An 11,124-nucleotide genomic window follows, 5' to 3' on the forward strand; every position below is an offset into this window, starting at 1 on the left:
CTTAAATTTTTTACATAATTTTGACCTAAAATAGTTGTACAAGTGTCCATAATACGTATGTCAGAATGTTGGAGTGTGTGAAACTTGAGGAAAATTGAAGGGAGGGACTCCTGATATCATAGAATGTATTTAGCAGATGGTCTCTACAGCCCTATATTGTTTACCAATCCAATTGTCATATTATTAGAATCATCCAAGGTATGATAAGTATGGAACGTGTAGGTCTAAACTTGTTGGTGCAGATTAATAATCATATTTTAGGTTATACATTGTTTTATGATAACAAAGTCAATAAAAAGTCCTAAATTATAGTTTTAAGAAATTAATTGTTATTAATTTTTAATTTCATACTTCTTTTTTTACACCATACTGTATATATTTAAATTTTTTTATAATTTAAATTTTTTTAATAACTAATCTCACACAGGCAACAAGTTGAACTCACACAACACCATAAACAGCCTATTGCAACTAAAAAAAATATTGATATAGGTCCAAAATATGTTGCTGTAGGCCCAAAATATTGAAAGGCAGCACATTTCTCGTGTTGGTTTTTTCAATGTTGCCAACACATTATAAAAAGTCCTTAAAAATTACAATAGTATATGTGATTACAACTATATATAAAGTCCTTAAACCAATTTCGTTGTATAAACTAACTAATATGATATCAAGTAAAAGAATCAAAATAAATTTAGTAGAAGAGTAAAAAAGGTATATAAAATTAATAGAAGACTATTTATATATTAAATAAATTAATACTTTTAAGTAAATTTAAATTATTGGAATTTATCTCTTATTTATATATCAAATAAATATAACTATTTATTAGAAGAGTGAAAAGGTGTATAAAACTGAGTGATAAAGAATGTGTACAAGTTTACATCATATGTTGAGTCTCACGAAAAACATCAATAGCCCTAAGTATTAATTCGGAAATAATATCTTGTATATGGTTTCTAGTGAGCCAATATCCAAATTTCACCAGGTGTTTTGGCTTTTCTCCTAAAACATACATGATTATTTAGGTAGATAATATTTGTCAATTATATTAACTATATAACTCTTGGATAGCTTGGTGGAACAACATTTATTCATATTTATCTAATAAATCTCGCCAAACTCTATGTCTCTAAGTTCACAATCCTATTCTGGTAACTTAATTAAGTCAAACCCAATAGTCAAAAAGTATAAATATACTTTAGCATATCTCCTACGATAGAGGGGAGTAATTCGCTTTGATGAACCAACTCCTTATCGATTTAGGGGTTAATGCATTGGACTCATTTGAAGGCATCTGTTCAACTTAATATTTAAATTTAGGGTTTTGTTAATTTTAATTAAGAGATAGCACTTAAGATATTAATTTATCAGCAAATCAAAGAAGGCCCACTTACCTCCCGAGGTACTGGTTTTTCGGGAGGGGGAATATGCATAAAAAACGTAATTAAAATGTGAACTATCTTGGCATTCAATAAAATAAGACTTGAAAAATATAAATAGCAAGAGAAACAACAAGAGAGTTTTCTTTGTAATAGAATATGAAAACTGCAAATTCATAATACCCATGTCCAATAATTCACTGACATAGTGAACTACTATACATAATGTTCATTAATTTAGGGAAGAAAAAAGTGTGTCTCTCACTATGGATAATACGGAATGTATAGCTCTACTTTTTAAGTCATTTTTCCGATTATAAGTTGGCCAGAGTATAAAACAAATGCATTATCTAGGTAACATTAACATAAAAATGTTTAAATGTTACAATAATTAGAACAAACCGCTAACTTGAAAAAAATATTAACTTATAAGCAAAGCAGCCAAGGAGACGGACATAGGTACACAACCATGGATCGCAGCAGGTTAAATTATAAAAACAAGCCGCCACCTTAGCTTTTATTACATCGTACCAAAACCCAACTAGTTCAACTTACAACTGATAATGATATCGTTCTTACAATCTTGCATTACTCATCTACAATATAAAGCTCCTGCTAGCTCAATCCAACTTAACCTGGAATCCTAACTCGCACACTGGACTGGAAATCCTCGTTACCAACAATTTCCTTTTTAACTGTTGAAAACATAAAAAGATTTACAAGAGTGAGCAAACTAGTTCAGCAAGTCATAATAACAATAATTGAGGTAAAACAATAACCAATTGAAATGATTCAGAAGAATCAAGTTTCTGAGTAAGCAATGAATAAAATTGGATATTCACTTTTCATTTTAAAAACCAAGGTTAGGCTGCTGATCAGTCACACACTAACCCCGAATAAGGCTCCCAATTTTGCTCTATATACTGGATCCAAGGCACGCATTGGCCTGCTATGACCACGAATCTGGTCCGACCACGAATCTAGTCCACTTTTATAAAACCATCAAATTCTAAAATAATTCAAAATGATAACCAATGTAAATCAATAAGCTGAATCTTAAACAACATTTATCTTAAAATATAGGGTGATTCACAATATCATCAAGGTATAACATGGAATTCAAAAAGATTGGCTTTCAATCAAGGAAAAAATCATAAAGTAGAAGACCAAGGGTTCAAGGGTTCCAAGGAGTGGTCTTTTTTTAAACAGGGAATAAAGGTTGGTATGTCAAGCAATTCAATATCAGAAACCAATATGTGGTAGATATATAAATTAAATAATTTAGACCAAGATGTTGAATTTTTTTAGAGAACCAAGAAACGTCTTCACTACAAGAAAAAAGGCTATATTCGACCGAAAAAAATCGGTCGAATTTAGCTTAATTCAACTACGCGCGGTCGAATTTAACTAAATTCGACAGATTTCGAATCGGTTGTAATAAAAGGAGTCGAATTTAGGAGTTTGGTCGTATTTAACTAAATTCGACCGACTAATTATGACCGGATATTGACGACCGCTTAAATTCAACCGAAAAAATTCGACTGAGGGAAAACAAATTTAATTTTTCACTTAAAATTTAAAAATCCCGCCAAAATTTTTAAATATTTTGAAAAAAAATTAAAAATCCCGCCCAAGTAATTAAATTTTCGAAAAAAATTAAAAATACCGCCAAAATATTAAATTAGACCGTATACAATCGAAAATTAATTTCAACTATTTTTTGTTGCAACGTAAATTCAACCGAATTCAATCAATTTAAACTAACACCAGATTTTAAAAAAACAGCAAAATGCTACACAATTTCATTTTATAATTTCAACCTAACCAAACTAGAACATCTTGGAATGTATCATTTCAACAACCGCAATTCTACACAATATTATCTGCAACTAATACAACACAAATGTATAAAAAGACAATGTCAACAAACAGGTTTAATGGCTCAACAGAAACAACAACAAACTTTGTCCACTTCGTTTTTCCGCAACAACAACAAATTTCAGCATTTGGATTCTCCAACATGTTTAACATCACGCTGTGATAAAAACAGCAGCAGCAGTCTCAAACGTCTCTTCTGAAACCTAAAGCATAAAACTTGACCTTTGACAAAACAGCAATGTCTATGATCCGTCACCTTCTTTCCCTCTATGCATCTAGTACGAAAACCATCACAGACATCTTCTTTTGTTTCATCAACATAAATCATTTCAATATCTTGAGTAGACTCGTGTACTTCTTGTTCTGTTTGAGTACACATCCAATGCCAGAACATGACTGCTCCCAGGTGAGATACCTTGGTAAAATGGATTACTTGACGTGGTCAGAGACTTAGCCATCAACCACCCTACTGTAGCTTGCATGCCAAGAGTAGAAGCATCCATTCCCAGAAGGTTTACAACAATGCCATTTTTTGAAGCTTTCTACAACATCGGAACGAGGAGGAGCCTAAAATAACAAACATTTGGTTCCCAGCAGAAATTAGACATATTCAATAAAAAAACAGACACATTAGCAATGATACTTGTGGCCACATAAAGAGTTCCGGAAGATATCCGAATGATCTGGTTGAGATCACACCAAATAAGAGCACAAAGCAGCAAAGCACCCACTTAAACATTTGAGGTTTCGAATAATGTCTACTTTGATGGTCAATATGAAAATTCTTACACAGCAAAGTAGTCAAGTACTAATTCTTCGTCCCCCCCCAAAAAAAAAACAGAAGAGCACACACATAAACATCATAATATGTATTTTCTCTTGTATAAAATCAACACTCCTCTATCTCTTTTACTGTGCTAAGTTATCAGTACTTCTTGTATGTTTTGTGGTAGTGTGCTCCTGTACTACTATAAGAATTGGACTGCCTTTTAGATGAAATAAAAGTTAAAGATAATTCAAGCAGAAATCTAGAGCATACTTTAGCTAAATGAAAGCAGATGAGCAACATGACCAAACATGTGGTCTAATTTGTAAATCCCATTTTTATCAATCATCTACAATAATTGTGATTACAGTGTGTAAACAAAACAGAAGAACAAATGTAAATGCTTGGAAATAATATCCCACACGTATTTATGGTTCTTATTTTTTATATATAATCTTCAAATTGGATTTTAAACAAAAAAAATTGTAAGAAGGCATGAACCGTAGGTAAGGTGTAGAATCGTACAAGACTTTTACATAAAACAAAAAAGTTAGAGATACCCCTAAGCCAATAAAAAGTTTATCATATAATGAACACTCCTCTTGATTCTAATTTAACAATTATCAAACATGGATAATGTGATTCGACAATTTATACAATAATAAAAAAAATGAAGAAGCTGCTTATAAGCAAAATTAATATAAAAAAAATGGGGAAGTAAACAAGAAGATACCAAAGTTAATAGAAACCCCTTCTCTTGCTTTAACCCCCCTCAGCTTCAAGCACACAAAAATTCTGCAACACCCGCTCAAAAAAATCGAAGCAGAAAGACGCAGACCCAACAAAACATCACGACTAAATCAACCCAGACAAAAACCAGCTCCCGGACAAACAAATTTGATCCACCCATGCTTTCAAATAGGCTCATTTAGTTCCTAATTAGACCAGCTACTAAGAACACAAAATTGAAGTGAATGGGTAGAAATGAAAAGCAGGGGGTTAGACCTGAATGTCGCGATCGGCGAGAGAGAAAGGGAGAGGAGCAACATGAGCCATTTGAGTAGTAAGCTGCGAATTAGCATAAGGAGTAATCGCACCGAGAGGATTGTGTTTACGATGTTTTATATCCAGATTCTAAATTGCTTAGGGTTTCACATTGGACCGGGCCTTTGTTAAAAGGGCTACCGCCTACCATCTGTTGAAAACTTGATTATATATAAAAGTGGTTCATACTTTATTATAAAATATAAATATGAATATAAATAATGATTGAATCATATAAAAATAAATATCTGTATAGTTGTATTAACCAAAAATATATATAAAATTTAATAAATTACAAAGTCTAATCTAATCCTAAATAACATCCTAATCTTAAAAAAATATTTAAAATTTAGAAAATTATCAAATACACGAAAAATCAAAATTCTCTACTCACATATATATTTTTAATTTTTCATTTTACTAGTCAGGCATCACTTTCACCAGTACAGCTAATTAGTGTTTAGTCCTGAATGATCCAACGGTATGGATGCCAATAGATATATATATTAGTGATATAACAAAAATTTCATATCAAAATAATTTTATCTGGTTTGTCATTTTAACAGTCAAAAATCAATTTGACTAGTACAACTAACTAGTGTTTAGTACTGAATTGGTGTTTCGATTTTTTCAAAAATATTTTTCATCGGTCCAGCCATATAGATGTCAATAGATATATATATTAATGATATAACCAGAGTTTCAGATCAAAATAATTTTATTTGGTTTGTCATTTTAAGAGTCAAACATCAGCTTGACTAGTAAACTAACTGGTATTTAGTCCTGAATTGGTGTTTTAATTTTTTCAAAATTAGTTTTCATCGGTCCAACCGTATGGATGTCAATAAATATATATATTAGTGATATAACCAAAATATTATATCAAAATAATTTTATTTGATTTGCCATTTTAACTGTCAAACATCAGTTTGACTAGTATAACTAACTAGTGTTTAGTCCTGAATTAGTGTTTCGATTTTCTCAAAAATATTTTTCATCGGTCCAACCATATGGATGTCAATAAATATATATTAGTGATATAACCAAAATTTCATATCAAAATAATTTTATTTGATTTTCTATTTTAATAGTCAAACATCAGTTTGACTCGTACAACTAACTGGTGTTTATTCCTGAATTGGTGTTTCGATTTTCTCAAAAATATTTTTCATCGGTCCAATGGTATGAATGTCAATAGATATATATATTAGTGATATAACAAAAATTTCATATCAAAAAAATTTATCTGGTTTGCCATTTTAACAGTCAAAAATCAATTTGACTAGTAGAACTAACTAGTGTTTAGTACTCAATTGGTGTTTCGATTATTTCAAAAATATTTTTCATCGGTCCAGCCGTATAGATGTCAATAGATATATATTAATGATATAACCAGAGTTTCAGATCAAAATAATTTTATTTGGTTTTCCATTTTAAGAGTCAAACATTAGTTTGACTAGTACAACTAACTAATATTTAGTGAATTGGTGTTTCGATTTTTTCAAAAATATTTTTCATCGGTCCAACCACATGGATGTGAATAGATATTGATATTAGTTATATAAACAGAGTTTCAGATCAATATAATTGTATTTGGTTTGCCATTTTAACAGTCAAACATGTGTTTGACTAGTACAACTAACTAGTGTTTAGTCCTGAATTGGTGTTTCGATTTTTTCAAAAATACTTTTCATCGATCCAACCGTATGGATGTCAATAGATATATATATATATTAGTGATATAACAAAAATTTAATATCAAAATAATTTTATTTGGTTTGCCATTTAATAGTCAAAAATCAGTTTGACTAGTACAACTAACTAGTGTTTAGTCCTCAATTGGTGTTTTGATTTTTTAAAAATATTTTTCAGGGATCCAACCGTATAGATGTCAATAAATATATATATATTAGTGATATAATGAGAGTTTCAAATCAAAATAATTTTATTTAATTTTCCATTTTAATAGTCATGCATCAGTTTGACCAGTACATCTAATTAGAATTTAGTCCTCAATAGGTGTTTTATTTTTTATTTTTTTTAAATGTTTTTCATCTATTCAACCGTATGGATGCTTATATATATGTATATATTGTTATGACCAAAATTTCAGATCAAAATAATTATATTTTGTTTGTCATTTTAAAATTCAAATATCGGTTAGACTTATACAGATAACTAGCATCAATTATATTTTTTAAACAAATAAAGAAATTTGAAAATTCTTAATTATATTTTTTCAAGAACTTTTTTTTATTTGGATAACTTTTATTCTCTCCCATATTCACAATTTCAAAATATTCACTAACATTTATATAATTTTGTTTATTAAAAATGAAATTGAGAAAAGTTATAAATACAACCGAATTTCGTTGAAATATACCTTCAAAATGGGCGGGAAATTTCCCTCATTTTTTTTTAAAATTGCAAAAGTATGGGTAAATTTCCCTCCATTTTTAAATATAAAATGTGACTGAAATCGGTTAAATTTAGGAGTGGCAAATAAATTACTTAGCGGGAAAATTCCCTCCAATTGTTTGGGCTAAATTCGACCGGAAATTTTTTTTGGTCGAATTTAGGGGCTAAATTCCACCGGTTTAATTTCGACCGTTTTAATTTCAACCGTTTTCAGTTAAAATTGATTGTAAATATGACCATTTAAATACAACCGTTTGAATTCGACTGAGGCCGGTCGAATTTAGCCGTGTCCAAAGGATTCGACCGCCTGCGGTCGAATTTAACCCCAGTCGAATTTAAATCAGTTGTATTTAACCTTATTTTCTTATAGTGCTTTCCAAGAAATCAAAGAAGTCATATAAATTAATTGAAGATGTTGAACCAGAGCTGGTTGTTGAGATGAGTGGAAATTATCCGTCTGCATTGAAGCGCTTGTGGACATGGGCCAAGAATTCCCTGAGTTAAGCAAACAAGCCTTTGGCTTGTCAAGGAAGCAAACCATGTTCTTATCAGATGTACATGCGGTGTGCTTTCGAAGTGAAATGGCAGGCTCTGTTATTTGCCTTTATATTCAGTAAGTTTTTATGTTAAAATTCTTTATTTATTTTTCCGGAATTAAAGTCAGAATCTTTACTCACTACTGCCTAATAATATATGTAGCTTCTTAAATGAATATGTGAAAAAGAATAAGATATTGAGCATGATAAGCTTCGTAGATCCTAGCACAATTGGTGACATTGGATGTGGTACTACAGCACAGAGGTCACGTGCACTAGCTATACGTTTTAAGGGTGCTAACAAAGGCCAAATTTTTTGATGCCTTACAATGATATGTGAGTATTTAATTTATACTATTGCTAGATAATAAGCCATTCTCTCAAATAATTTTCTTAGATTAAAATGATCATATGTATGGCCATTTTTAAGTTGATTTCCTAAGATAATTCACTACGCCATAAATGCACATAGGCAACCCCTATGATATAGTTGCATAAGGCCTAAACGGTGTTTCATAAGGTAATAGGAAACACCATGTGAGGGTTGCCAATGTGGGCGTGGTCGTAGAAGCCTAATGCAATACTTTCTGTAACACTTGAAAGTGTTGCATTATGCCGCTTTTGCAACACCAAAGGCATATAATGGCAACAACACTTGGTGTTGCATAAAAAAAAAGCCACATCACCCCCCAGAATCCTACGTGGCAACTGACACATCACTTTGCCAGATCAGCAATGGTCCCTACCCCGCCACATCAACAGGGGTCCCACTTGCCACATCAGCAGTGGGTCTCATTTTTTCCACTGTGGGCCACACATTTTCCACGTCAGTAGTGGGCCCCACAATATGTAATGCAACACCTATTTTTTTTAATATGCAACAGCAATTGTAGTCAATTGTAACACCATTACTGTCATTTGCAACATCATTTTTATAATATGTAACACCATATATAGTCAAATGTAACACTTCATAAATAAAATATTGGACATAATTGTTCTATTTTTACATGATTTCTGCCAAACAAGGCTTCCAACAGTCAACCCAATAAAAAGTTTTAAAATTTACTAAACCAAACTAAATCAGGTACGTACACCCAATTCTAACTTCCAAAGTACATAAACCTAACTTAAAAAGAAAAAAAAATTACTAGTGAAGATAAAAGTTATGTTTGATGAATCACTTTTTGTCATTATCTTTGGAACCTTCCTCTTTGCGCCGAAGGTCAAGCTGTGAAGGTGTTTCTGTCTGCTCCACAACAAGAACCCGACAACTCTGGTATTTAAAAAGAGAAGGCACTTGATATTTAGGTAGCTAGCACAAAAAAAATATAAAATAACTAAACTGAAAATGAAGAAGCCTAAACCATAAAAAAAGTATCACGTAACAAATCTTTATTAGGGAGAAAAGAAACATGAGTTGAGGAATCCCTATAGTACCAAAAGCTTATTAAAATAAAAAAACCACAGATCCAAACTGCAACCCAAGTCCTACGAGAAGAGACAGTCCCAAGCCAAGTACAAATGCCATCTTCCATATAAAAGTTTTAAGACAATTAAGCTTTTCATCTATTAGCCAGAATAATAATAATCCTCTTTTCTGATAGTAGCAAACCTGTAGTACTCGAGATGCAGCAGCAGTTGCCTTTTGATAATCCTTCTCAGTAAAAGCACAAACAATGATAGCCTGTATAAATAAATTACTTAATATGAGTTTCTATTACTTTTTATTATATTGTTTAGAGCTTTTACCAGAGATTATGAATTTATAAAAACTTGGGAAATATGGTGATTACCTGTCTTGCAACAGCCAAACCATCAGCAAGAAGGGAGGATGTCATCCAACTTGTAAGCAAATCTGAAAAGCTGCCATAGGAGTTTTACTAAACCTTGCAGCCAAAGACGCGACCAAAGTGACACAAGATGTTGCTGCAATCACCCTTCCCAGCAAATAAAATCCTGTAATTTATAAGTAAGAACATTAACTTACATGGAAAACTGATAACTTCAATTTATAATGTTACTGTTATATCAGTGAAACACATTGACAGACAGGTAGGCAATAAACTACCATTTTTTAGAAATTGATTGAATTGCAAATTTTAAGGCTTGGAGGTATGAGGTAACCTTGTTTTATCAATATCCAAAAGAGGATCACCAAGATTAGATACCTAAAATGAATTGTTACATGTAAGATAGTTGTTTTACAGCATCAGTAGTTCAGTAAAAGATAACTAATTTATAGAAGCGAATAGCAGAGCCTATTTTAATTCAGTTCCCTTTTAAAGGTGGTGATTGATATCACTTGGAGGTCTATCAAATATCCTTTTTTTCGCTTAAAGGTAACATTTAAAGATATAAAGAGGCACATGGAGGCAATGTTCACATCAACAATCAATTATATCATTTCAAAGCCTGTCACACCACAAAGAAAAGTCACAATAAAAAAACTAATACTGGGATAAGAAAGAATCTTGTCAAGAGCGAATGGAAGATTCTTAGAGTTGTTTAGAGAATTGAACATGGTTAATACCTTGGTAAGACCATTACATCTCGAGCACGTCCAGGTAAACAGTTCCGTTAAATCAGATATTTACACCTGCAAAAAATAACAAATTCTTAAAACCTAATAAAATACTTAAAATTCCAAACATAAATATTCAAATATTAAAAGTACAGTATATCACTAACCGCTAACGAATACTCCACAAGTATCTTAGCAAGAGTGTGATTGTATCTCGGCAAATGATACTTGCTAGGCACCTTAAGCTCTACATCCAAGTAAAAAATTAACTAACAACACCTCAAAAACAAATTCAACTGTAATCACATAATCAATATCCTTTTACAAGTTAAAAGTAGAAAACAATCACGTAAACTTTATCGCAATTCTATCAACAATATAATCAATAACAATTCCACATCACTTAACAATCAATATTAATTTGACAACATATATGAATATACCTCGGGAAGCAGATAATACAAACAACTCAATATAATCACAATAGTCAACAATCGTCTTTTGCTGGGCAACAACATACAAGAAAAAACTGTGTTAACAAGTTAAAAAGATATCTAGAAAAGAGACGGTAAGGAA

General features: G+C 31.3%; 1 long non-coding RNA gene across 1 annotated transcript; it reads right to left on the reverse strand.

Annotated features, from left to right (window-relative positions):
* Nucleotides 1-3,203: 3,203 nt before the first annotated feature.
* Nucleotides 3,204-5,180, reverse strand: LOC141700760 (uncharacterized). Its single transcript, XR_012566489.1, has 2 exons — nucleotides 4,760-5,180; nucleotides 3,204-3,827 (listed from the first exon to the last, which is right to left on the reverse strand). It is a non-coding gene; the product is annotated as an uncharacterized LOC141700760 (long non-coding RNA).
* Between the last annotated feature and the right edge of the window lie 5,944 nt (nucleotides 5,181-11,124).

Source organism: Apium graveolens, unplaced genomic scaffold (assembly GCF_009905375.1).
Source record: "Apium graveolens cultivar Ventura unplaced genomic scaffold, ASM990537v1 ctg2895, whole genome shotgun sequence".
NCBI lineage: Eukaryota > Viridiplantae > Streptophyta > Magnoliopsida > Apiales > Apiaceae > Apium > Apium graveolens.